Raw genomic sequence first — 27,736 nt, 5'->3', positions numbered from 1 at the left:
TATATATATCAATGTGTGTGTGTGTGTGTGTGAATTAGACCTACTACTCTACCAATATATGTCTTATGGAACATATTCAGAAATGGAAATCTAAACAGGATGAGATTTAAATAAATAAATAAATAAATTTGAAATATTTTCTTTTCTTATTCCAATGACCTATCTTGCTCACTTGGTTTTGGAGATTTCATGTGTAGAGTACCAGGGTCCCAGGACTAGACAGGCCTGCCACATAGAAGGGGTGCATGCAGGGCTCAGTCAGTTAAACATCATCTGACTCTTGATTTTGGTTCAGGTGATGATCTCAGGGTCACGATGTCAGGGTTATGAGACTGAGCCTCATGTCAGGGTCCATGCTGGGCATGGAGTCTGCTTAAGATTCTCAATCTCTTTCTCTCTCCCTTCCTCCCCACCCTCCCACTCCCCCAGTTCACATACACGTACCCTTTCTCTAAAAAAAGAAAAAGAAGTAATTCCAGGCTGCTCAGTATACCAAGTGGAATTTAACACTTGCTTTTCTCTGGTCCTAACACCCAGTTTCCAGTACCTGGTGACAAATGTGCCTCCAGGTCCATTAGAACCCTGGAACAGAAAAGCCAAGCAAAGGATGGGAGAAGAACCCAGACACCTCCCTCTGAAAGAAACCAGGAGTAGTCTTATTCATTCATTCATTTGGCAAACACTTATTATAAATTCAGAATGTGCCAGGCACCATGCCAGGTGGAGTGAGGGCTACAGGCCAGAACCCTGTGCTGACTCAGTTTCATGGAAAAGGCAGGATGCAGATATACTTGGGATGTGGGTGGACACTGATCAGTGTCAGGAGATTCAGGCCAGGTGCTCTGGGAGGGAGAAACTGCCTTCCCCTGAGTGATCTAAGACTTGTTCAAGAGGTGGCATGGGACTAGGGAATATGGGCAGGCTTTGGCCACGCAGAGAGAGAAGAGACAGGTTGTTTTCCTCTTCAGGAAAAGGAAATGTCTGTGACAAAGACACAGGGGCAGTAAATTAAGGGGGTCATTCTGCTTTGCCTATCCTCTGTTCCATCTGGAGATCCCATATCCTGAGGCCAGGTGGGAGAGAGAATGCTTACCAGAATTGCAAATACAAGAGACAGGGGTCTGCTCTCAGACTGAACACCCTGGAAACTAGAGAGTGAGGCCTGCTGCCATGCCAGCCTCCCATCAAACATGCCAGGTTTGTCCAACAAAACAAGTATTTATTGAGTGCCAAAGGCTAATGGGAGAGAAAGCCAGTCTAGCAATGGGCATTCTCTTTCTTTAGGGATGGACAGAGCTTGAGCTGGCCTCCAGGCGAGGTAGAACAGAGGACTCCTAAGGCCCTGGCTAGTTCTGGGATGCTACCTTCTGGACTCTCAAGCCCTCGAGCGTGAGGCCTCTCTAGGAAAGATGTAACTAAGATACAGTGTGATAGACAGTCACAGAAAGGTGGTTGATGTGCACTGGGAGCTCAAAGATGATAAAGCCCAGCTGGGATGTGGTCACACACTCATCACCAAGCAAGTGAGTTCTAGCCAGGTAAACCAGGGGGATGGACAGCGTTCTAGGCAAGGAGAACCATATGCAGAGAAGCAGAGAAGCACAAGATTACAGAAACCCAGGATCTTTCTGGTGGAGGCAGACGGTGATAGGATCCAGCCACTCCCAAGAAAGCAGGAAGCGTTGGGGCCCTGGGGGGAGACAAGAAGCCCTGGGAGTCACTCTTAGGCTGACCCTGCTATGCCTGGAGCGGGGTACCACACACAGTTGGTGCTTAATAAATGTATGTAGATGGTAAATTGTCATCTCTAGGAAGTAAAGGCTGGGATAAGCAATTCATTCTTATAAAGCCCCAGGCAGGGCCACATGCTGAGATGCATTTATTAAAGTCTTTTGATGAGAGAGGGAGGGAAGAGAAGAGGGAGGAGGAAGAGCTGGGACCTGAGCTGCCTGTCATCATCTTGACAGAGCACCCCCCCCCCACCCCGGGCCCCCTCCTCTGCTGTCCCCACCGCTTTACATCCAGGAGCAGGCACAGGGTCTCAGAGGGGAAAGCAGACAGGAGCCATGGCAAAAGAAGGAAAACTAGCAATGACGTCCTAAGCCCAAAGCCAGGTCAAGCATGCCTAGAATTTCTTTAATTTTTCCCAAGAACCCTATAAGATGGGATTTCTATTAGTCTGTAACAGATAGGCACACTAAGGCTAAGTAAAACATGGTTGGCCGAGGAAGTGGGAGCTCAAATCTGTTGGACACTATTCCTCTAGATGCTTCCCAGTCCACAGAGTGGATAGGGCAAAGGGAAGACAGACATGGACACCAGCTGGTGGTTTGTGGCCCTAGGTCCTGGGTCCTCTCCTGTCTCCTCAGGTTCTGCTGGCCCCCGATGTCCCTAGGTGAAACCCTAGAAGTTGGTGAGAAACTGCCCCAGGACCCAGGCTGAAAACAGCCAGCAACCCTCAGGGACATGGAAGGTTCTCTGTTAAAGGCAGTTCGGTGGGCAGCCCAGGTGGCTCAGCTGTTTAGTGCCACCTTCAGCGTGATCCTGAAGGCCTGGGATCGAGTCCCACCTCGGGCTCCCTGCATGGAGCCTGCTTCTCCCTCTGCCTGTGTCTCTGCCTCTCTCTCTCTCTCTCTGTGTGTGTGTCTTATGAGTAAATAAATAAAATCTTAAAAAAAAAAAAAAAAAGGCAGTTCGGAAGGACCCTTAGTAGACACATCCACAGCAGCCTCTCATCCTCTTCTCACCCTGGCCCTTTGCTCTAGCCTTGACTTACATTTTGCATCCAGAAAGCCAGCACCTACCCTACAAAATCCCAGGGACCTCCCTGGGCCCTGACCTATTTCCCCTCCCAAGAGCCGGGAGCCTTGGGTTCCATCTATTCCAGCCTCTACCAAACCCTCAGTGGCCTTAGGTGAGTGTTAGCTCCTTTTGAGCCTTAGTTTCCCCCATTTGATACTGAGGAACTCAGTGATCTCCAAGGTCCCTGAGCAACCCATGGGCCTCTTCCTCCCTTCCCAGACTTCTCCTTTTCCTCCTTGCCCCATCCCATAAAAGCCAGGAGCCCCTTCCCTTGGGTGAGCCACCTGCAGGCTGAGCAGCCCATCACAGGCCCCTGGGGACCACAGGCGAGGCCGTCCTGTAACGGAGGGCTAGAAGCCTGGAATGGACAGACTACCACCAGAGCCTCTGCACAGCCTGGCCAGGGTGTGCTGGCCACCACATTTGGGAAGGTGTCCAGGTCCCTGATTCAAAGGTGCTTCATCCGAGATGTCTGAGTGCAGTGGGAAGCACAGCCTTCGGGGTTGTGCAGACGTGAGTTCACTGCTCCTCTTTCTAGCTGGGGAACAAGGGTGTGTTGCTTCACCTTTCTGATTATGCCTGGCTCCCTGATTTGTTCTGTCATTAGAGGACTTGTCTCTGAGGGTTGGTGGGAGGGTTACAACAGATAATGCTTAAGAAACGCTGAGCGGTGCCTGTCACACAGCAGAAACTATGCTTCTTCAATGCCCCCTACATTAGTATAACAGTAGGACTCCCAAAGTACTTGACAGTCCTGAGAATCACATGGTGTAGGGGAGAGAGCTGCCACCCACACTCAGCCAGTCACCAAGGCTGAGCAGTTTCATGATGAAAAAAAACCCCTTCCAGCAGGAAAGGGCTCCCCCAGGGAGAGACCCAGGTGGGTCACTTGAATGTGATACACTTTTTTTTTGTTTTTAATTGGGTTTAAAGTTATAAAACAACAGCAGTGAACTCCTCCTGCCTCTGCAGGTACTTGGGCCCAGGTGGGGATAGGGGGCATTAATTAAACTCACTCAACCTCCCCCACAAGACCGGTGGTCCTGAGTTCCCGAAGCTTCTCTCCATGTGGTCTCCTGCACCAGAAAGTGGCTCCTCTCCAAGTCTCAGCGTGGAGAAGTATCCACCTTGTGGACCAACCTCACAGGCACCCTCAGACCCCCTCCTCCAGATGCCCACCCCAACCTAGCCTAATTCTGTCCTAAGTATTCCTAAGGTGCATTCCAATTTCCCGCTGTAATAAATGGCACAGAATGCAAATGGAGGTGGATGTGGGACACAGATGTTTGCACTAATTTAATTGAGGGAACACCTTGGATTAAACACTTTGCAAAACACTCACAAATAGGTTCAGTGCATTCGGTAATGAAAAACCTCCCAGCCCCCTGGCACTTCGCTGCGGCTGCCTGGGGCTCCAGGAGCGGCGGCTGGGGGTGGGAGGGTGTGGGGGAGTGGCCCAGAGCAGGATGGAGACGAGATGCCTCCAAATACAGGGAGTGAGGCAAAGGAGCCAGTTCCTAGGAGGGCTTCCAACAGATTTTCTACCAGCTGGGGCTGACTCCAGCAAAAGCAAGAATCTGGGAGGGTTGAGGAGCGAGGTAGGCAGCACCTGCCTCCCCATGTGGGTAACTGCTCACCTGTAGGGGTCAGCAACTGGCAGGTGCCTCCCTGTCCTAAGGACTCAGCTCCATCCTGGAGGGCTCGACTGCCTGTCTGGCTGATGGCCAGTCACCTCCCTGTACAGTATTGAGGTCCCCAGGCCCCATGACCCTATGGAAGATCAGCCTATTTGATCTTTTGGGCATTAAGGTGGGTGGAAAATATCTCTCAGAAATTTGGGGCTTATTTGCAAGGCGGTGATAATTTCTCTGAAGCTTCTTCCTCGCCTTCCCCTACAGATTAGGGGACTCCCAAAGCTCAAATCCTGTGCCTCTACCAAGCTCCAGTCTTCCCCCTTCCCTTCTCACCATCTGTCCATTCATCTCCTTAGCTCTGGGGCTCCAGAGAAGAACTATGCTCATTTGACCTGAGGCACACACTGTGGCCAGGGAGGCAGACATTAATCGTCACAGGTACACTGTGATAAATGCCCTCAGAGAGGCACACTTGGTAACCCGGGAGCTCAGGGATAGTGCAGCAACTTGGCGCAAGATGGTCAAAAGAGAGTGGAAAAAGGGGAGAAGGATTCCTGGCAGAGGAACAACATTTGCAAAGATAGGCAATTGCAGAGACTCAGGAGAGACTTCCCATGTGGGTCCACCTAGGGGACGGGTGGCCCCAGTGTAGATGGACCATTTTCACCAGCCCCCTCCTCCCACCCCAGCCCCAGATAGTTCTCATAGTTGGGTAAATCTAGGATCAGTTCCTGTAATGATTGCTGTGTAAGTCTCAGAGTTCAAATCAGGCCAGGATGATTTTATATTCCTGAAAACAGAATCCCTAATTTTCAAACACAATGATCACTTCAAGTGTAATAACCATTATAATAATAACCTCTTATACTTGTATAGTGCTTCATAGTTTATAAACCACTTTCACATATCTCTTACAATCCTCTATCAACAGCCCTTCGAGAAACATAGAATAGGTAGTTTCCGTATTCTCACTTTCTGGATGAGAAAATTAATCCCAGGTTCTCAGCTACATAAATAACAGAACTAGGGCTCAGACTCAGGTCCATGTGACACCGAAGTGCATGCTTGTCCACTCATTCAATCATTTAGTCTTTTGACCATTCAGTGCATCATGGAGCACTGCTTGAGCACCTGTTATGTACCAAGAAACACTTGGTACAAGACTCAGAGCATGGATAGCATAGTGGGGATATTAAGATGAGGAAAAGCCTAGGTGCAGAGACAGCACATTTACAGATACACCTGGACCAACAGGAAAAACAGCAGGGCAAAAAGCAAAGCACTAAAGCCAAGGAACCAAGAAAAACACAAAGCTGCTCTCTGCAAACACTGCGTCCTTCACTCATACACACACTCCCTGCAGCCTGCAGGCACTCATGTAACACGCATGTGCCCTTATCACACATGAAGATAAGAGCCACTTCTCCTGGGCTGCCTCCACGCTCCCCAGCATGGAATGCAGACTCCTCCACACCCAACATCCCCACCGCTAGTTGAGCAACAGTGCAGACCCAGCAGCTGGAGGCTGCCTGTGGGGCTGTTTCACCCCACCCACAGCTCATATGAGCATTCCAGCACTGTGTGAGCCCTGGTGTTGTGGCAGCAAGAGTGTGATACACTTCTAGGCTGGCTGGCTTGTGGCAGGCTGGCTGGCTTGTGGCTGGCTGGATGGATGGACAGATGGATGGTGGATGGACGGATGGATGGTGGATGGATGGATGGACAGATGGATGGTAGATGGATGGGTGGATGGATGGATGGATGGATAGTGGATGGATGGATAGATGGATGGTAATGGATGGATGGATGAATGGATGGACAGTAGATGGATGGATGGATGGACGGACGGACGGACGGACGGACGGATGGATGGATGGACAGTAGATGGATGGATGGATGGATGGATGGATGGATGGATGGATGAGATAGAGAGGGACACTGGAAAGCACCAGAACTTTCACCTAGCTAGAGGTAGATCCTGTTGGGACCCTGCCAGTGGGCCCAGTTACAGCTAAATACTACTTTGCTTTCAGTTTCCTCTGCAAAAACAATATTCATCTCACAGGATCTATGTGAGAATGTTACAGGAGATGCTGACAAACATAGTGCATGACCTATCGCATAGAAGTAGTGCCCTCCCACCCAGAAAGTAAAAGTAATGGACAGGCAAGTAACTGTGCAGGGACTCAACAGAAATCAGTCTCCTGACTTGCTACCACATCATCCATCCTGGGGCTTTAAGGACTTACTAGAGAATGCCCCTCTATCACCTTACCCTCTTCTCCTAGGTTCATTCATTCTTTTTTTCATTTGACCAACCGGGTAGGGTACCTATTATGGCCAGGCCTGGTGCTAGGTACTAGGATTAGGAGAAGAGTAAGATTCAGTCCTTAACTTGGAAAGACAGACAAATAACTATGTTTGAGGTCCTGTAATGACAAAGAGGACATAGAAGGTGTGCAGCAGTGTTTCACAAAAGCCAGGGAAGCTCTGGAAGGAGGCAGTCATAGAGGAAGATATATGAGTTGGACATTGCAGGAGGATTAGGGGTCACCAAGTCAAGGAGATTCCAGACAGAGGATACAGCACGTGCAAAGGCTCTGTGCAGTTATACAGAGTATCCTGGGGGAACTGAGCAACTAGGTATATTTGGGGCCTCAGGAGTAGGAATGTGCCCATGTGTCTGAGTGTCTACAAGTATTAGGAAGGAGGAAATAGCAAGGTGGGGTAGGAGGTGAAACTGGAAAAGTAGATAGGGTTGAGCCTGGAAGCCCATGGTCAGTCAGGCCAAGGAGGCTGCAGACAGCAAAGCACCACTGGGGTGGTGGAGCATGGGTGGGACGGGCCAGATACAGCAGCATTAATTAGGCTCCCACTATTCAGGCACAGCACTAGGCTCCTCTGTATATAGGAGGCTATCCTTGGCTGACTGATGATAAATGAATTTGAGGAGGTATTTTCCTCTTTGATTCAGGCAATTATCCCTGGAGAAATGGCCAATTTGGGAGCAATTTTTCCTCTCTGAAGAGCCAGACTGGCTGGCTAATAGCAAAAGCAAGGGGAGGGTTCCCACATGGCCACCACCACCACCAGCACCCACAGCCAGAGCTGCTGGGAGCAGTGCTTGGAAATCCTTTAGGATGTCCTAGGGATTTGGGAAGAAGTTGAGAAGGGATAATGGTGGAGGTCACAGGAGCCAGAGAGGAAGAAAAAAGGGGAGGAAATCCCTCAGGCCGGACAAAGTCTGATGAGTCTGACAACCTCTGGTGAACAGGACAAAGGCAAGGTGGGTGGTGGCAGCCACCCTGTGGTTCCCAAACCCTCAAACCTTCTCCAGTCCTGCTCACAGCGGGCAAGTTTCTCCCTCCCCTTCCTTCTCTTCTCTCCCCCCACCCCTTCCCTCCTTCTCAGCTCCTCTCCAGAAAGGTTTATGGAGAAGACTCCAAATAGCCCCCTCTCCTGCAGGCATAGTCACACCAACTGAAAGGAGATTTAATTAGCAAAATCTCGTTAGGCAAACGAAATTATCCGTAAGACAATACTCCTCTGGACAGGGGGTATGATTAAACAAAGCCATTAATTGAGAGAGTCGCTTTGGCAGCTCCCCGGATGCATTCATCTCCGGGCAGGCTCCACTTTGCCTCCTTGGGCCAGAGGAACAGACTCGGCGTCCTCCCCGCGGCCCCACCCGCTCCCCACTTCATCTCTCGCAGAGCCCCTCCAGTTGGGGCTGCAGACCTCGGCATCTCATCAGCGGCCCGCGCTGCCGCCAGATTCCTGCTAAAGTGCCTTGATTGCATAATGTCTATTTGCATAATGTAAATTGCAATCTCCTAGCTCGGGAGGCAGGAATCACAGAACAGCCATTATTTTTTACCACTCCACAAAAATTCTACATTTAGAAAGCAGATTTGCAGCTCAGAAAGCCGTATAAATCTGAATCCGCCAGAAACGCCATTAAATCACACCAATTAAGCCGGACCGACGAAGAGCCCCTGTCACTGTTCTCTGCACACTCAAGGACTCCCCGCCCAGATGGAGGCCACGAGAATCTGGAGGCTGTGGCAGCGGGGCTCGGAGCAGGAGCTGCAAAGAGGCAGGAAATTCTGTCTTGTAAACCCTAACCTAACACACCCCCGAGCATAGGTGCCCACCACGACCTGGAGGAGAGGGGAGGAGAGGTGGGTGCAAGGAGGCTGAGTTATTTCTGAAAGAGGACTTCAACTGCCTCAGTTCATACTTTCTATTGATTAAGTTCTTCTTTCCAGCTTATCTCTTAACTCCGACAAACGACCTTGTGGGCAAAACATCCCCCAATGGGAACTGAGACTACCCCTGCGACCAAGCAGTGACAACTGTCCCGACACCAGCAGGACCGCACGTGATTGACCCCAAGACAATGATTGGCCCGACCTTCGCTGCCCACCTGCACGTACCCACCGACCTTCGTCCCGCATTTGCCTTATTTAAACTGGGATGTGTTCTCAGCACTTTGGAGACAGTCTCTGTGACGTTCGTCCGCTGTCTTCCTGGCATTGGCCTCACTGAAATGAATTCCTTTCTTGTCTCCCCACCGCTCCTCTCTCTGCCTCTGGATTTCCCCAGGGGCGAGTGGTCAAACCAGGTCTGTTTGGGGTCCCCGGAGCCAGCTGCTTTTCCACCCCTGCACCCCAGCTACATTTCTTAAAACTCATTGCCTGATTTCTGGTGGTGGACACACTGTCTATAGACTTTCAGTTTATGGAGCAGGAGAGCATGGTTTGGAAAGAAGTCTGCACTCCTAGCAGAAGTAGTGGGGAGATCTAAGATCTAAGATCTTGCACCCCATGCAAAACATCCATGCCTTTCCCAGCTCTTCCGTGACTTTTCCTCTCTTCTCCCAAGTCCCTTCCAGCCAAGTGTAAGAGACCATAGGAGAAATCCTCTTCAGACTGGGCTGGGCTGGAATCTGAGCGCTTTTTAAAAGCTGTTTCCTAGGGGTCACTGGGGAGAGAGGTGAGTCACAAGGTGCCTGGAAAGGGGCATTCCCTCTGCCAACTACCCAAGATCCCAGCTTTCCCGCAGCCAGCCGTACACCTGGTTACTCTTTTGCCTCTTTACTGCTCATTCAATATTCATTTGTCGAAGGGCAAGATGCTAATGTGTATTATTAAAATATCAATAGTTTATGAGTGAACTTTTATGGAGGGTACAGTTAAAGGAAAGATTCTTGACCATCCCTGTCAGGAGCAATGGAGAGAAACAATCTTTCTAACTCCACTTTTTATTTATTTCCTGGGTGGATGAATGGCTGAAGGGTTTTGAGTAGCTATTGTGTGCCACGAATGGCTGTCGTGCTTTCAAACGCTGGCTTCCCTTTGCTCCCCACCGCAGTCCTGGGAAGGGTATGCTGCAATCCCAACTCCATTCTGGAGATGACGAATCTGAAGACCAAGCAGATGTGCCTGGATCCCAAAGGTCCTGAGTCAGAATCTAAACTCTGATTTTTGGTCTTCGGACCCCAACTTTTTTCCCCTCAAATTGGAGCCTTGAAAATATAAATGATCCTTGTTTTTATCTGTTCCTTCATTTGTCCAAGTTAAACATTAGTTTCCAGACTTAAGTTCCAAACCCTGGCACCTTTTTATCAAAACCAAGCCCGCTTACCCCTCTCTTCCCTGCCCCCTCCCTTTCCGGCATTAGCCATTCTCAGATCTCAGCCCATTGGGAAAATGAATCAGTCATGTCTCCACTCTTTCCTTGCCTGGGTTTTGCTTCTATCCTTTTAAGTCACAACAAGGCATCCAGTCACTCAGATTCTCATCCAAAATTCAGCTGCATTTGGGTCGGAAGAATGGCAAAGGAAAGGGGGCCTGGTCCCTTAAAGGCACAGGTTCTAGTGTGTGGGAAAAGAGCAGGAAGGAGAGGAGAGGACATAGGGTCAGATAGGAAGGGCTGCCCAGATTTCCCCAGGCCCCAACACAGCCCCAATAGCCTCTTAAGTCCTGCTCTTTGGTCCAAACCTCTCTCGACTTGGAAGACCACTGAATTGGGAGTGTGGGGATCCCTGGGTGGGAATGAGGGCTATAGGCTTGAGGAATCCTTGGTCACAGGTCTAAATGCCTCTCCAGATCTGGCACTTCAAGCTGCGAGTTACAAACTGGACCAACATTTGCTGAAATGGACCATGAGGTGGAAGCTTCCACCAACTGCAGGACCTTTGAATACCAGCATGTCCTTGGGGAGTCCTGCTTTGGAAAGAAGCCTAGCCTGGCCTCTGGGGGTATAGAGATGGACTTTAAACCCAGACATTCTGTGAGATAAGGGACAGTCTGATTATCAAAGATGGGTATTTCTTTAGCCTTTTCTTTAGTCTTTGGAAATAGATGAGGCTGTACTGTGTCTGACTTGCCAAGTACTAGTCATGGTAGACTGTACTCACCAAAGATGGTTGCAACAACATATATCCCATCCCCATGCTCCTCTTTTAACGTGCTGTTGATCTTCTTCCTTTGAGTCATGGTGGGAGGGATGTCTATGTTCCCTTCCTGAAAGCGAGGTAGGCCTTTGTAACTGCCCCAGTCAAGTCAAGAGAATGTGGTGGAAGTAAGGCTACTTGGCTTTGGCAGTACAGCCCCCACCGGCTCTAGCTCTCTTTCAGGGTGCTCCCCCTTGGCGTCCAGCCACCAGGCTTTGAAGAAGCCTGAGCCACACGGAGTGATCACATGGGCCTGGCTGGCAGCCCCAGCTAACATCTCAGCCAACAGCTGGGATCAGCCCCCCGAATTATAAGTGAATGGGCCTTCAGATGATTCCAGCACCCAGCTTTTCACTTGCCTCCGTTGAGATCCCAGACCCAGTGGAAGAGACACACCATCCCTACTGTGCCCTGTTTGAATTCCTGACTCACGGGATATGCACAGAGTCAACATTATTAATACGCTAAGTTTTGGGGTGGCTTGTCACAGCCATAATAACTGGAATACCACTGGAATTAATTCGAATGTTTGCTATTTCCTGCTCAAATCCAGCCTTCCCTGGTCTTTACTCTGAGACTTCGGACTATTCCCTCCTCAACTGGTCCTTGTCCCTCTGAGCCTGCTCCCCTCCTCCTCCTCCCTCTCTAAAGGCAGGATCCTCGTGCCTGAGGCAGCCTTGACAAACATTCCCTGAAGGATCATTTGAATCTTTCCATCTCTGAATCCCAGGACCCAGAGAAACCTGCTGCTCCTTGTTCCTCAGTGCAGGCCCAAGAGCCGGTCCCTGTGAGGGAGCTTTCCCTGGGTGCATGTGGCCCAGTGCAAGGCACCTGGTGTGGGGAGGGCCCTGAGAGACAGGGAGAGATTGTGCAGACCTTTTGCCCACACTCTTCACTCTCATTAAGGTTCACGCTCAGCTTGCTTCTCTCCTACTTGACTTGACTTATGAGGTCCCTTTAACCTCCGGTGCGAGGAGACATGATTCTCACAGGTCTTTCCACTCTGGCTCCCCCGGTCCCCCAGCCGCATCTCCTAGGTAGGCTTTCCTGGAACAGGATGGAGGGAGGCCCCCTTCCCTGCCCCCTGGGCCCAGGCTCCGACCACTCCAGAGCCTGGGCTGCAGAGGCGGTGTCCTGGGAGCCACAACCCGTCAATCACAGAGGCGACCAGCACTGAATCGCAGGCCATTAGGCAGGAGGGCCGGCGCCCTGCTCACTCACCGGGCAGCCATCGGCAGGATGTTAGACGATCGCATGGCGGCCATTCTTATGATTTATTCAAATACTCATTACAGTCAATCTATTTTTACACAGAGGTGAAGATGTGCGCTGATAACGGTTAATCATTTATAATTCCATGGACTGGTTGGAAGCCAATGTACTATCAGAGGCGCAGCGGCAGCCCGGCCTCCGGTAGCCCCAGAAGCAGGCTGGGAAGCTACCTACGTAGGCCAGGGCAACCCAATCTTGGGGCTAACCTCTGCTGAGCAGAGACCAGGTTGGGAGTGCAGTGGGGACAAGAAGACCTGGGAATCCCAGACCATCCTCTAGGAGCTCACAGCCTCCTGTCGATGTAGCAGAACTTCAGAAGAGGGAGAGATCACTTCTAGCTGGAGTTACCAAAGAGGGTTTTACTGGGGAGACTGGACCGAGGCTGGGTCCTCCAGGTGGGTAGACTTTCGCAAAGTAGGAGCCAAAACGAGCACATAAAGCATAAGGTAGAGCTGTAACCATGCCAATGGAAGGGGAGCCACCATCAGTGTCTGCCTTCCCCACCTTCATGGCTCCCTAGAAATAAACCAAGGTGTAAAAGCAAGTGCGGGTTATGAATTGGCCCACTTCCTCCTCGCTGCCTCCCCAGCTTAGCCCACAGATGATAGTGGCTGGGGTCTGGGTTGGCCTTGCAAACTCAAGAGCTTCCCTCTCCAACACTCATGACACACATGACACATCAAGTCCACCTTAATGCACAATCAATAAAGTCTAATTAAATAGGATGTCATATTATAGGGCTTCTCTGTCACATTTAGACCTAATCTAATTAGAAGTCCTCTGTATTTTACATTCTGAATAGCTCATTGTTGAGTATTTCTCTTGCACAATGCATGACCGTTAAAGATTAGGTTCAGGGCTGGTCTTTAACCCATAACCTCACTGAGTCAGCATGGAAACACCAATCAGAGTTACTTACAGTTCACAGTCCCTTTTCTGGTGAGCGGCATGGAGGACAGAAAGCCTCAGAATCCTGCTCCGGACTTCATCTGCCAATAAAAGAAAACGTTTTTATAGATATGTATGATTCTGCTGGGATTGAGAGCCAAGGCAGGGTTGAGGGTAACCTCAGAGTGGGTCTGGTCCAGGAGCAAAGCCAGGACTAGTAGCTCTATTCACATAGTGCTGAGTGGGAACATTTCCTGGCCAAGGGACTCTTGGTGCAAGGCGATTACCATCTAGGAAAGCTAACCAGGACAGACAGAGAGAGGATCACTCCCTCCTTACCTGCTTGGTGCCTCAATTTCCTGAGTTTCAGCCCTTTCCCTATAGGAGTCCTATAGGAATCTCATGGCTGTTGAGACCCCTAAGCTGACCAAGGCAATAATCAGTTACTGATGCCTCCCATCTGATGGAAGACCCCACGCAGGCGGATGAGCCCAGCAGTCCCTGTGAAAGCTTGCAACCTATATAGGGAAGGTAGCAAAAAGCTAGCAAACCACAAAGCCAAGGCTGTTGTTTATGTCAGGATTATGGAAAGTCTTGATGGAGGGGAGAATTTTCAAGGAAAGGTGAAGAGTCCAATGGGGCTGGAAGGAAAAGAATGCACATGGAGAAGCAGGATGAGGGCAAGACTTGGAAAGATTAAAGATGTGACTGCTTTTACTTCTCTTTCTGGAATAAAGCAATAACAACAAGGAAAACCCAGCACATGTTTATCAGGTGTCTGCTCCATGATCTACGGTGGCTATGTACAGCGGCAGGAACAAAATCCGTGGGTGGGTCCTGTTATAAAACTGCTGCCATGATGTCATTGGGGAAATAAGATTCCCCATGTGGAACATCATCAGAGGAGACAGGACTATATGCACAGTAGTGCTCAACTGGGTGGTAGGTACTATAATTCTCTCTCCATAGAGAAATGAAGATGGCAAGAGCTGAGGCACTCAAGGAAATATTTGGAGGGAGTATTCAGGATGAACAGGTCTTGGAGACCAGACAGGCAAGATTTGGCTGGTAGAAGGGAGCAAAAGGGCATTCCAAGAAAGGGAGCAGTCTGAGCCAGGATGAGAGGGGGACGGCATGGAGTGCCCTGGGTCAATGCAGAAGCTGGTCTGCCTGAGAGAGACCAAGGAGAGACCAACACTGAGTACGCCAATTGGGGCCAGAGCATCTAGGGCTCTGAGTGTTCGGAAGAGAGGCCAGACTCAGGCTAGAAGCTGGTAGAGCCATTTAACGTTTTTCAACAGAAAATGACACAAAGAAGATGAGCCCCTCTGCTCCAATCTCTTTAAGATCTTCTTGTTCATTAAAACAGAGAGGTTTCTTGGCAGAGGTGGCATTTCAGATCGAAAGTTCAGGCATGGTGTATATAGCGTGATGTGCTCATAGAAAGAAAATGCCCCTTTCGTTCATGATGGCGTCTACCAGTCTAAGGCACTTCCTGTGGAGCTGTCTACTCACATCTGCATAACAGGTTCATGGTTCAAGGAGCTGCCTCTGAGATAAGCCCAGACCACTGGACTGCAAGTCCTGGAAGACAGGACTGCATCTCATGCATCTGTATGGCCTGAGTATCTAGCAAAGTGCCCAGGATTTATTGGATTCTCAGTATATGTCTGTTGAAATATTCATTGGAAGACCCTGTTCATTCCACACAGAGTCCACAACCAGCAGCTCAGAACCAGCCGCCGATTGGCAATGGTCGGCAGTGGGCTCCAACTTATAGTCTTTTAAACAACTGACACACGGCTACTGAGCATACATGAACTCAGTATAAGAAGTCTCTAGATTGAATTGCATGCAGCAGTAGGTACTCTCTCCCTGCCCTCTGGGATTGTCTGTGGAGCCGCCAGCAGCTTAGAAGATACAGCAGACTTGCTGTTTGCACATGCTACAAAGCTGGGAAGGAAGCTCCTATTGGGGAGATGGATTCAAGAGTGTTATAAAGCTTTTAACAAACTGAAAGAATGAGCCAAAATGACAAAGTCCATTTTTTCCTTTACCAGTTTTTGCACAATAACATTATGATATCCATAAAAGAAATGATTTTGAAAATAAAGAAATACAGGCCACAATCCTATCTCTGTAAACCACCAAATTGCTCTATCCCACGTCCACATGCAAATCCAATTTTTTATTTTTTACAAAATTGTAGGAAAATATTTGACAAGAATATATACACCAAATCCTACTCTTTCATTCAAAAGTCAATTCCAGAAACACCAAATAGGGTAACCCTAGTTTAAAATACATATATATGTGTGTGTATATATATGTTATTTGAATTTAACATAAGCTCAGGATGAGCGCAGAGTACAGCATTGCTGCCAAAGCCATTAGATGTGATCTCAGGTTGCATTAATAGCCATACGGCATCCAACTGAGGGATGGACAGTCCCCTCACCTTGGACTTATCAATCCATATTAGTTTACGATGCAGTCTGGCATACATTTTAATAACTTTCACAGTGAAAAGAGAAGTGAGTGAAGATGTCCAGTGGCTAAAGCATGGGTTCAAAGTTTAGTAGCGAAAAGTGCAAGCTCTGGGGGCACTTGGGGGGCTCAGTCAGTTGAACATCTGCCTTCGGCTCAGGTCATGATCTCAGGGTCCTGGGATCAAGCCCTGCACTGGGCTCCCTGCTCAAGAGGGAGTTTGCTTCTCCCTTTCTCTCTGCCCCCCTCCCCCTGTGCATGCTCTCTCTCTCTCCCTCTCTCTCTCTCTCTCTCCCTCAAATAAATAAAATTTGTATTTATTTTATTTTATTTTAATATTTTATTTATTTATGAAAGACACATAGAGAGAGAAAGGCAGAGACACAGGCAGAGGGAGAAGCAGGCTCCATGCAGGGAGCCCGACATGGGACTCGATCCCAGGTCCCCAGGATCACGCTCTGGGCCAAAGGCAGGCGCTAAATTGCTGAGCCACCCAGGGATGCCCTCAAATAAATAAAATTTTTAAAACAATCTTTAAATAAATAAATAAAAATGCAAGCTCTGGAATCAGACTTCCCAGCTTTCTGGGCATAAAATAAGATTTTGGTTATTTATTTTTGACAGAGAGAGGGAGGGAGCACACACATGAGCAGGGGCAGTGGGAGAGGGAGAAGCAGACTCCCCACTGAGCAGGGAGCCCGATGGGCGACTCAATCCCAGGACCCTGGGATCATGACCTGAGCTGACAGCAGACGCTTAACTGACTGAGCCATCCAGGGGCCCCCAGACTGCCCTGTTTTCTGTCCTGACTCCACCACTTACTAGTGGCACTACCATGGGAAGGTTACTTAACTTCTCTGTGCCTCAGTTTTCCATCAGTAAAATCAGGCGAGTAAGGGTTCTGCCTCTGAGGTTTGAGTGAGGATTGAATGATTTTGTAAACTGCAAAGTACTTAGAATACAAATTCAGCACTCACTGAATGTTAGCTAATATTACTATTTTGTTATTATTTTCATTATTATTTATTATGTTATTATTTTCATTACTAGGAGGCTGTCAGGTAGAAGATACGAAAAGAAATCAGACTGATGCCTTCATTTGTCCCTCTCTGAAATTACCCATCTTTCTCCCACATAGTGGTCCTCCAAATATTTGAAGAAACTACAAAGAGGAGGAGGAGAAAGAGGAGCTGTGTTACTCTAGACAGCAGGATCAGGAGTAATTGCTACATGTTAGAGGAAGTCAACTTTCAATTCCATAGAAGAAAGAAGTCTCTAGCAATGAGAACCATCCCCAAACAGGCTTCCTGTAGGTAGTGAGCTCCCCAACACTGGAAGGAGAACCTGCACTGGGTGAGAAGCTGCTGCACGGCCTGGTCTCCCAGACATGGCTTCACCTATCTACGAAATGTTAAAAAAATAAATGAGGAGATCGACAGGGTTGACATACTGATATACTGATAAAAGATTAATATTGTCTTTGTTCACCATCATTTCATAAAGTAATTCGACCCCCAAAAGTAAGGAGAGCCACAAAGGACCATTCGTTAAATTGAATAAATAGAGCATCATGGAAAGCATTCCCTCTTTCCTTCTCTTTCTGTCTCTCTTTGCTCCTCTCCCTCTCTCTCTCATTCACACACACCGTGTGTGTACATATACGTGAACATGAAACCTCCCCACACCATCCTTATTTTTCACTCATTACCACGTACCCGTGGAAAAGTCTACGTAACCTGTCGCTGACCCACTGATGTGCCATGTATTTTCGGGTCTTCCAAAGCCAATAGCTGGCGGTCCTGGCAGGCAAACAATCATGTCAAAAGTCTTCAAACAAGCAGCCATGCAATCATGGAATCAGAATTGAAACTTAGGTCTGACTTATTCACCATGAAAATAAAATGGAACTATGAAATTGACCACTCACATTTATAAATATGAGGACATTTGTGAAATGGTAGGTGAGGGAGGAGTTGTTGAATGCTTATGATTATCTGGGAACGAGGTAGGGAGAGGGATTTAACAAAGCTTCTCATAGGAGGTAGCACATGCCCCAGGAGAGCTGAGCGGCACCCATGCAACATGCCTAGTTAAGTTGTAAGGATGGAGAGAGGTGAGCTTGAGGCTTAGCAAGGCCATGAGTCTAATAGAAAGAACACCCCTAACAGAGAGGTGTCAGTCAGATATGGTTCACGTGCTTCTCACTCTGTCATTAATGTATGATCTTGGACAAGGAACTTTACCCCCCCACCCCATGCCTCAGTTTCCCCATAGGCAAAATGATAGGGCTAGACTACTAGATAATCCTTAAAGCAAAATTCCATCTGACATCTATATACCTCGGAGGTTGCCCAGACTAACCCACCAGGGAGAGTTCTAAGTCTTGTGCTAAGGTAGCTCAGTATATCACCCTGGTTAAGAGTAAAGATGTGGGAGTCAGAGAGTTCTGGGTTCAAACCTGGGAGCATCATTTACCTAACCTTAATCTCTACAAACCTCAATTTTCTCATCTTTAAAAGAAGGGTGATAGTAGCATCTTTTTTTTTTTTTTTAAAGATTTTGTTTGTTTATTCATGAGAGAGACACACAGAGAGAGGCAGAGACACAGGCAGAGAGAGAAGCAGGCTACATGCAGAGAGCCTGATGTGGGACCCAATCCCAGGACTCCAGGATCACGCCCTGGGCCGAAAGCAGACACCAAACCACTGAGCCACCCAGGGATCCCCGACAGTAGCATCTTTGAATGAGATGAGGCATCTAGAGCATTTTGTGTAATGCTTAGAACATATTAATGATAATAATAAATGAGGGCTACCGTGGTTCTTAAATATTAAAAGTTAAAAATTGGTAGCAACTGAGCAGAAAAGGAGAAAGAGAGGCAAAGCAAGAAGGTTGAGAACTTCTGCATTCATCCCACTGCCCGTAAAAGCTTCTCTATCCTTGCCCTAGGGATGAGGACAAATTATGGAAACCCATTCTTCGACACCAAGAGTCTCTCTGGATGCTCCTCTTCTCTGAAGACCCCTCCACGGGCAGATGAACAAAACTTCCAGGGAAAACAAAATGTGAATATATCTTTCCAGAAGGAAACTCCTGCAGGACCACCCATCCGTCCAGACGGCATGCCCTGTGTGTCCCTACCTTATTGCTGAGCCTCCTCTCTGTTCCACTGCGCTCCCTCGTCACCTGCCAACAGCTTGCAGTTGCTTACATTTGTTGAATGAGGTTGGCAGTTACAGCATTGTAGGCCCTGACCACCAGGCTCTAAATTACACAATAACTAGGTAATTGAAGACTGATAAAATTGCCTGGCACTAAATACTTGACTCTGAGATGCATCCCACCCCAGCACTGAGGGTAGTGCACAGCCGTTCCTGAACCTGGTAAGAATGGATGCTAATTCCACACCTGTCTTCAGCTCCCCATCTCCTAGTCCTGGCTGCCCAAGTACGTTCCTCAGGCCCTGCCCAGGCCCAGGTCTCTGATCTTGGGCCTGTAGCTGTGAGAACAGGCATGCATTTAAAACCTTCCAGGCAATGTTGGCACTGGTGGGCTAATCCTCATACCTTTCCTATGTGCCAGAAGGAACTGGAGGCACTAGTGATCTGTCTACATCAGGTGAGTGAGGTGTGCACTCCCAGGGCCTCAGGGCCCTCTGCAGAGGACCCGCTCCCAGGGCAACCTCCTGGACCTGTGGATACCCTCTGAGGTGTGAACACACCATTACCCAAGACTTGCCGATTCTCTGTCAGGAATATCATGGCTCTTCTTCACTTGGCATCATCATTGACCTGCCTCTCTCTTCCTCCCAGTCCTAATTGGTCTCCTGGCCTCTAGCCTCACCCCATTTTTGCCCATCTACCACTTCCCCATAGCCCGGGATCTTTCTGGAACACAGATGTGATAAGGTCCACTCCTCCTTAAAACCCTTCAATGACTCCTCGTTGTCTGACAGAGGTTGCCAACTGGCAGCCCCTATGCTGACTCTTGCCTGTCTGGCATTTTTATAAATTCTGCCAATGTCTAAAAAGCGAGAGATTTTGCATTTTAACAATCCATATTTCTAACTTTCCTCCAAAGACTGGAAGACCTAACGAAGCCAGTCCTGCATTTCCACATGGCAGTCACTGGAGGATGCAGTCACCCCCTTTTAATCACGCACCGGTCCTCCTGTTTACCCCCGAGAGAAGGCAAGCGTCACCCCGGAAGTCTCTCCCATCAAGGGCCAGACACCTGGAGGCAGACTTACTCTGCCTGCTGAAGAGTTTCGGGTTCAAGGTGACAGCATGGGGGTGGGTGGCTCATTATGTTCTCAGCTGTACTGTGCCAGCTGGAGGGTGGAGGATGGGATCCAGGGAAACACCAGTACCACCAAGCAGGCCTGCCTCGTGTCCTTCCCTCTCACCTGGGCAACTCCACTCCTAGCCTCGAGACAGCCTGCAAAGGTCTTAGGGCAGCTTTTCTGGAATGCCAGTGGCTACAGGGCAGGTGCTGAAGAAGCCCCACCCTGCTTTATTCCTGAGGCCCCACCCCTGGGCCCAGCCTCTCCCCACCCCAACTCAGGGGCGGCTGTACCCCCTCCCTTTATTTCCATCCCACTGTTCCTATCAAAGCCCTAACAGCACATATTTTGTTAATTGTACAAACCTAATGGGGGAATGCATTGGCAAAAAAGGGTAATGGCCATCAGACCAGCAATAAAACAAAATTAATGGCCCATAGGAAGAAATCATGTCCACTTAATCCCGGCTCTGAAACTCTAATAGAATAATGGAATACCAACGGAGGGTTTTTTCTCTCTATGCAGATTGCTTACACCATGTTAATCACTTGCAAAGCAGGCCACATACCACTCTGGCTCACATGACCCTCCAGGGAAAGTAGCAGACCAGAAACATTTAGTGCAAGGCTCATTACTGACATGCACCACCGCAGCAACACCTTCCCCCCTCCCTCCTTCCCCCAGGTGACTCTGGGACAGCCAGTATGGGGTGTCATTGAGAGCCACGAGGTGTGGCGGGCCGGAAAGCAAGACACATAATACCTAATAATAGCAAACATTTATTGAGTGCTTACTATGTGCCAGACCCTGAGCTAGCTAAGCACTTCCTATACACTATATTACTGTGTCTCATTTTCATCCTCTGGAGCTGCACAGTCCAGCAAGGTAGCTGCTGACCACATGCGGCTTTTTACATTCAAATCCTAATTAATTAAAATTAAAGAAAATTTAAAATTCAGGCTTCAGCTTCACCAGCCGCATTTCAAGTGCTCGATATGTGTCTAGTGGCTATTGTCCTGGAAGGTTCAGACAGACTACATCTCCATCATCACAGAAGGTTGTATTAGACAGTGCTGCTCTAGAATACTGAGGCCAATTTATCTTGCTCATTTAACAGATTCGGAAGCTAAGGTGCAGAGAGGTGAGGCGAGCTGCCCGAGGTCACACAGCTGGAATACAGCTGCGCCAAGTTTGAACCCAGGTCCATTTCAGCCTGGCCCTAGAATCCTCAGCCCATCCACTAAGAACCAGGCAGGACTTCTGTGGGTAGTTAGCAGTAGAAAGGCTCTTCTGTCCTGTCTTGAGCACCCACCCACTCCCTGCCACCCCAAAGAGGAGACAGACCCCAGTGCTCCACTTGGGAGCCAGCTCTGTGGCTGTCCCAAACTGTAAAGGTCATCTGGAGAGAGGGAGGGCTTTATAGGTCATCCAGCCCAACGTCCTTCCATTTATGAATGAAGAAATCAATGCACAGAAAAGTGAAGGGGCTTGTCCAAGGTCAAACAGTTGGGCAATGACAGAATTAGAACTACAATCCAGTTTTATTGACTGCTAGTCCTCACTGGCCAAGGAAGAGGACAGAGCAATGCCCAGGGCCACATATGGCCAGAGGTGAGAGAAGGAGGAGGTGGGTGTCTCCTGCCTTCCTGGAGAGTCCTGGGCCAGCTCAGAGGAGGCTGGGATGAGCCTGAGGGTTCTGGGCTCTGAGGGAAGAGGGGTGGGGATAGTCAGTCAGACCTAGAAAGTGCAGTGGTTAAAAGCATGACATTGGGTTGCTACTACCTTTTGAGAAAATAGTACACAGTGTCTATTACCATTAAAAATACACAGAGACTTTGGCCAGGCAGCTCTAATTTGAGAATGTGTCCTATAGGGAAAAAGTAGCAGTGCACAAGGATAATCTGGAGCATCTATCATAGGGGAAAAGTGAAAAACAACCTAGATGTCTACCAATAGGGGACTGGTTGCATAACTTGTGGTACAACCATACTGTAAATAAATGAAGCCATTAAAAGAATGTGTTAGATCTACATCTTGTGCCATGCAAGCTGGCCATAATGTTCAAAATAAGAAAAGTAAGTAGCAGAGGATGTGTGTGGAGTGGTTCTATTTTTACAAAAACAGAGAAGACTCTAGAATGAGTTGATCCCTTTGCATGTGTTTGTGTGAGCATGAGGCAGAGTGAAAGGGGTGATCCAGTGTTCACACTGGAGCTGATGGGGCACCAGGTACAGCCAGACGAAGGCATCATTTTTAGTGTATCTTTGCCTTGTTTCTGCTTGCCATGAGCACCACCACTTTTGTAATTTTTGAAAAGAAATAAGGATGAGAAAAATAATTGACAAAGGAAAAAAAAAGAAGTCAGACTCTAAACCTGCCTTACTCACTAGTTTTATGGCCTAGCATCAACCCATCTTGGTTTCCTTGTCTGGAGACCGATGATAATAGTCTCATGTCATGAGGTGCTGGGGAGACTGGAAGGAAAATGAAATTAAAGCTACTCAAGTCGCATGGGCCTTTTTATCAAGGTTGAGGGAAAAATCTGCCCAGTACAGGGAAGTACTTCCTGGGTCAACTCTCCAGGGCAGTCCCAGAGCCACAGCCACAGATCCCATTACTAATGTCTCAGAGCCTCTGTATTTGCCATATAACCATTTTTATGTGTTCCTCTGCCTACTAGACTGGAAGAAGTTCACAGGTAGGAATAGTCCCTTGCTGATTTATTCATTCTTTTGATCATTCGTTCGAGTTAATAATAACTTAATAATTAGGGCACCTGGGTGGCTCAGTCGCTTAAGTGTCAGCTCAGTTTTGGCTTGGGTCATGATCTCAGGTTTGTGAGATTGAGCCCTCCCCGCTCAGCAAAGAGTCTTCTTGAGACTCTCCTTCTCCCTCTGCCCCTACCTACGCCTCTCTAAAATAAATCTTTAAAAAATAATAACTTAATAATTATGTCTTAGGCACATGTACCAGGCACTGTGCCTGACATCAACTATATAACAATGAACAAAACAGAAAAGTCCCTGTTTTCACAGAGCTCACATTCTAATGGAGGAAACAAGCAAACTGTACATACAAACATATATATGTATATATTTATATATCGATGTGTATATATATGTGTGTGTGTATATATATATATACAATCAAGTGGTGACAAGTACCAAGAAGAAAAATGTAGCCTGGTAAGGGAGCAGAAGTGACCGGGAGGTGTTTTAGAGAGAAAGGACAGGAAAGAACCTCTGGAGCTCTCTGAGAAAGCACCCGTTGAGGCATGTGCCACAGACCCGGTGAGGTCAGTAGTTGTTTAAAAGATGTTAGTTTAAGAATAAAATAAAAATAGACTTGTAGGAGAGTGAAGAATAATTAAGGCACCCTGAAAACATGCCTCCAGTTCTGAAGATATGCCCAAAAGAACTAAAAGCAGGGGCTCAGAGATGTTTGCACACCCACATTCATAGCAGCATTATTCCCAAGAGCCAAAAGGCGGAAGGCCACCAAAATGTCCACGGACAGATGAATGGATGAACAAAGCATGGTAAATATATATAAGGAAATATTGAACCTTAAAAGGGAAGGAAGTTCTGACACATGGTATGTACAGTGTGGATAAACCTGGAGAAGACTGTGCTAAATGAAATAATCCAGACACCAAAGGACAAAACCAGTATGCCACTCCCATGAGGGACCTGGAGAAGTCAAATTTGTAGACATGGAAGGTTGAACGGCAGTTGCCAGGAGCTGGGAGGGAAGAAAGATGGGGGTTATGGTTGAACAGATGCAGAGTTGTGGTTTTGCAAGATAAAAAGGGTTCTGGGGAATAGATGGTGGTGATGGTTGCACAGCACTGTGAAAGTACTTCGTGTCACTGAACTGTTCACTTAAAAGTGGTTTAGATGGTCAATTTTATGTTATATGTATTTTTCCCCAATTTTTAAAAGTATATACTACCAGTAACTTCTCCCAATTTCTTTTTTTTTTTTTTTCCTTCTCCCATTTTCTATAGAAGAAAAGAGCTTAGGATGTCGAAGAGCGGAAGAGGAGCCTCTGACACCCAAGGTGAGGGTAAGGGAGCCCAGGGCAGACAGAGAGAGCAAGGGACCTCACGTCTCTGAAGACCACTGGGGAGAACACAGAGTAGGGGCCTGCCAGGCAGAAAGGGACAGGGGCTCCCAGGCCAGGCTGCTGCCAGGGAAGACAACTTTCCCGTGGAAACATCTGAGCTGGGGTGATTCCAGGGTGCTGATACTGGACAGATGAGATACAATTTAGGGTAAAAAAGAAAAGAAAAAAAAAATTTTAAATTTGTTTTAAACTCGTTGGAGGTAGGAGACAACTGATAATGAGCAGGCCACTCTCTAGTTTGAAATGAAAGACAGAAAAAAAAATTTTTTTTTTTAAATGAAAGACAGTCACATGCATCCACTGCAGGAAATCTAAAAGGAAAAGGGAAGAGGAAGCTGAGAAGAAGATGAGGGGATCTGGGCCCTTCACCTGATGCAGCAGTGAGCAGCGTGGTGTGTTGGGAAGTGTTTTTACTCAGGACCCAGGAGACAGTTCTGTCTTCACGGCTTTGACCTTATGTGGCCTTTGACCTTCTCTGGGCCTCAGTTTCTTCTTCTGTTGAACAGAGTGGCCGGATCTTAAGGTTTTAGGGGTTCACAAACTCCTCCACATTTTATCCAGAATAGTGTTTGTGTATACATTATTCTGTGGAGAGATTTATACGTTTTATACATTATACAAGATTTTAAAGCTGTCCCTGTCCCCAGAGAGGTTAAGAATTGGTGAGGGAGTTATTCACTAGGCTCACATTAAGTTAGAAAGGTCTAAGATTCCAAGAAATCTTGAGCTAGACACCAATAAATCTTTGGGCCTCAAATAAATCAAGATGTTTATTCCTGCTTTGCCTGCAGCACAGAGATATTGTAAAAACAAAGTGAAATAATTATATACTTTGAAAAGTTAAAATTATTTCTCTGGTGTCAGTACATATGATGATCGCTATTGTTGGTGTTTCATGGAAAGCAAGTTGTTCTACAGCAGGCATACAGGCAGCCTGATAGAGGGATGTGATGTGCTACAGCTGACTGCCCTTGGGTAGAAATGAAGAGGTCCTCAATTTCCCTTGTGGAGAGGGGTCTGGGCCGGAGAGAAGAGTGAATACAGCCTACCCAGGAGGTGCAGCCTAGGGCAGAGTGAAATGCAATTCTTTGTGCCAACAAGCTTTTATTTTGCATCTGCCTTTAGTTGGGAGGAAAATTTCAATTGTGTGCCTGAGAAAAGTGACAAGATTGAGATATGTTAAGGAAAAATAGCACATGCAGGGGACAGTATCTGGCCACCAGAGAGCAAGACCCAGGCTGGAAAACTACAGAATGATCAAGCCAGCATCACCAGGGCAGAGGGGACCTCAGCCACAACGGGTAGTGCCTATCCTGGAGGAGGTGGCTCCAAGGAGCAGGGGGGAGAGCTGCTTGTCAGAACCATGCACCGTGAGACCTGGCTAGAACCTTTGGCGATCGTGTGTTCCAACCCCTGATTTTATGTCTGCAGAAACGGGTTGAGAGAAGGAGTGAACCCAAGGAAGGCCAAGACTGGAAGCCAGCCAGTGGCTCCCTTCATTCAATTTATAAAATGTGTTTTGAGGTTACCAGATCCTTTCCTAGGTTGGAGGTCAATAATGAACAACAAGTCCAGCTCCCTGGCCTCAGGGAGTCCAGAGTCTAGAGGAAGAAACAGACACCAGTTGCTTGAGAGGTTAAGTGTCATCCAGCATGTATGTAGGGACCACAGAGGAGGGTCTCCCCACTTAGGGCAGGCACATCCAGATAACAACGAGGTGGAGGGTCAGCCCCTTCCCCTCAGACCAGTGCTGGAGGTACACTAAGGTCCAAGCCAAGCTAGCAAGCACCTACGTCTTGGAGAAGGGGTATCCACCATGGCAGCCATCAAAGGGAGACTCTGAGCATCCAGGCCCCATGGGGAGAGAGCCACTCACTCTAGCAGGCCAGCCACAGGCCCTGGCGAGCAGGCCTCTCCAAATAGCACTTCCATTCATTACTTCCTAACTCGCCTCGGGGGGCTGGTCCTGAATATTGTTTCATAAATAACTTAACAGGGCTCCAGCTTGTTTAACTGAGGTTAGGCAGATGTGCACAGCACAGGCTGATTATGAGGGAATTTGGCTGTGCTGAATGGTTCTGGGATGCTGATTCTCTGCGGAGGGGTGGCTCAGCGGAGAAGGCAACCACTCGGCTGGTGTCCCCACCTGGATCCCCAGATCACAGCGGGATGCTGAAAGAGCATTTGTTTCCAATTGTTCCTAGCCACTAATTTGGCTCCAGGGTATAACACCAATCTGAGAACAAACGGAGTAGGAAAACTGTGCCTTTCCAGAAGGAGGCTCGGTATCACCAGAAATAGGGGAGGGCCGGGGAGGTTTCCTGAGTTCACCGCACTTGCCAGAGGCCTCCTGAGCCGGGCTGGCCGCTTCCCGCTCCAGCCCGGAGTCACCCGGCTGCACTGCCATCTGCTGAGCCTCACCTGCTCATTGCTCCTTCGAGGTGCCTCCAGCAGAGGACAGATTACTCTGATGGCAGGTAGATAAAAATGGGATCCCTTGCTAGCAGTAACTACCCAGAACAATCTCTCTCCTGAGCAGCTGACTGTCTCCACCTGGCACCTGCCAGGGAAAGAGCTGATGGGTGGTAGAGGCTGCCAGAGGCCGGCAGAGGCAACTCCCCCCACGCGTGGAGGGGACTTGCTCAGAGGGCCCTCTGTCGGGCTGCAGAAAGGTAGGCCGGGCCGCCCCTCAAGAGAAGACACAAAAGCAGCCCTGTTCCTGGCAGAGTAAAGAGCTAGCACCCTCCAGGGGCAAAGGGGAAGGCAAAGCTGGGGAGCAAGGCCGCGGCAGATGCTTTCTCAAGACTCCTGAGCAAAATCCCCAGTAAACAAGAGGCCCCTCTCATAGTTAAATTGCCTTCTGGTGGCTTAAAATAACTGAATCAGAGAACTTTGCCTGTGACCCTCTTGAAAGCAAACTGGTAGATAAAATGCTCTTAGCAAGCCTACCGCTCTATTCACAGCCCCCCAGCCCACCCCCAGCAGACAGGCCATCGTTTGTATGACAAAAACGCCTCCCTAACCAGCACGTGAGTAAGCCAGTCAGTAACCTCATAAACCCAACATAGTATAAAAATGCTGGAAAGAAAACACTTTTTAAAAAATCTCTGAGCAGTCAAAGTACATGTCACAAAATCTTCCCACTAAAGTTTATGAACCTTATTCTGTAAGGGAAACTCCCAGACCGTTACTTAGAGCTGCTTCAGACTGATTTTTTGTACATGCTTCTAACAGGACCGGTTTTCTGGTATCTCGGGCCTTGGCTGATAAAAGCCATGAAAGAGGAGGCTCACGCCGGGGAACGGAGGGTCCGGTGGCCTCGTGAATCAGCGCGTCAGGTTCAGTCAAATCGGGATTGTTTACTTAGGAAAAAAGGAGAGGACGTTCACTGCTGATGTTTAAAACATCCTTGGAGGATTTTAAGAAGTAAGCCTTTTAGCGATCTGGAAAATCCCCAGTGAGGCTCCTTCGTGATGCTTCCAAGCTTCCGGTAAGTTGTGTTGGAGCTTGTGCAGGAGCTGCCTGTGTTCATTCCTGGTTGGCTCACTCAAGTGCTCAACAGGCACTGACTCAGTGGATGCTGGGGCAAAAACGCAAGACAAGGCAGGGACACTGCCTGGTGCAACACATACACACGCACCCATGCACACACACGCATGTCAAGAGCACCTATTACACATTAGGTGCTCCATAGATGCACTTTGTCCGGATGTTAGAAAAGCCAGTCGGATTGCCCTGGGCCCCCATCCCTAGCTGCACACAGGAGAATCTTGGCGGGGAGTCAATGAA

At 48.3% G+C, this 27,736-nt stretch overlaps 1 protein-coding gene across 19 annotated transcripts in view; it reads right to left on the bottom strand.

Moving 5' to 3' along the window:
- The window catches only part of PKNOX2 (PBX/knotted 1 homeobox 2), a 309,127-nt gene that overhangs the window by 175,293 nt on the left and 106,098 nt on the right, over positions 1-27,736 (bottom strand). For 16 of the 19 annotated variants that reach the window (XM_072822559.1, XM_072822557.1, XM_072822554.1 and 13 more), the window contains one exon: positions 13,085-13,154. The exons of the other annotated variants lie outside the window; for them this stretch is intronic. The gene's annotated coding sequence lies outside the window, so the exon portion shown is untranslated. The remainder of the gene's footprint in view (positions 1-13,084; positions 13,155-27,736) is intronic. 19 annotated transcript variants of the gene reach the window in all.

Source organism: Canis lupus, chromosome 3 (genome assembly GCF_048164855.1).
Source record: "Canis lupus baileyi chromosome 3, mCanLup2.hap1, whole genome shotgun sequence".
In the NCBI taxonomy this organism is placed as follows: domain Eukaryota; kingdom Metazoa; phylum Chordata; class Mammalia; order Carnivora; family Canidae; genus Canis; species Canis lupus.
The sequence above is the reverse complement of the archived record's forward strand: the minus strand, read 5'-3'. Positions and strand labels throughout refer to the sequence as shown.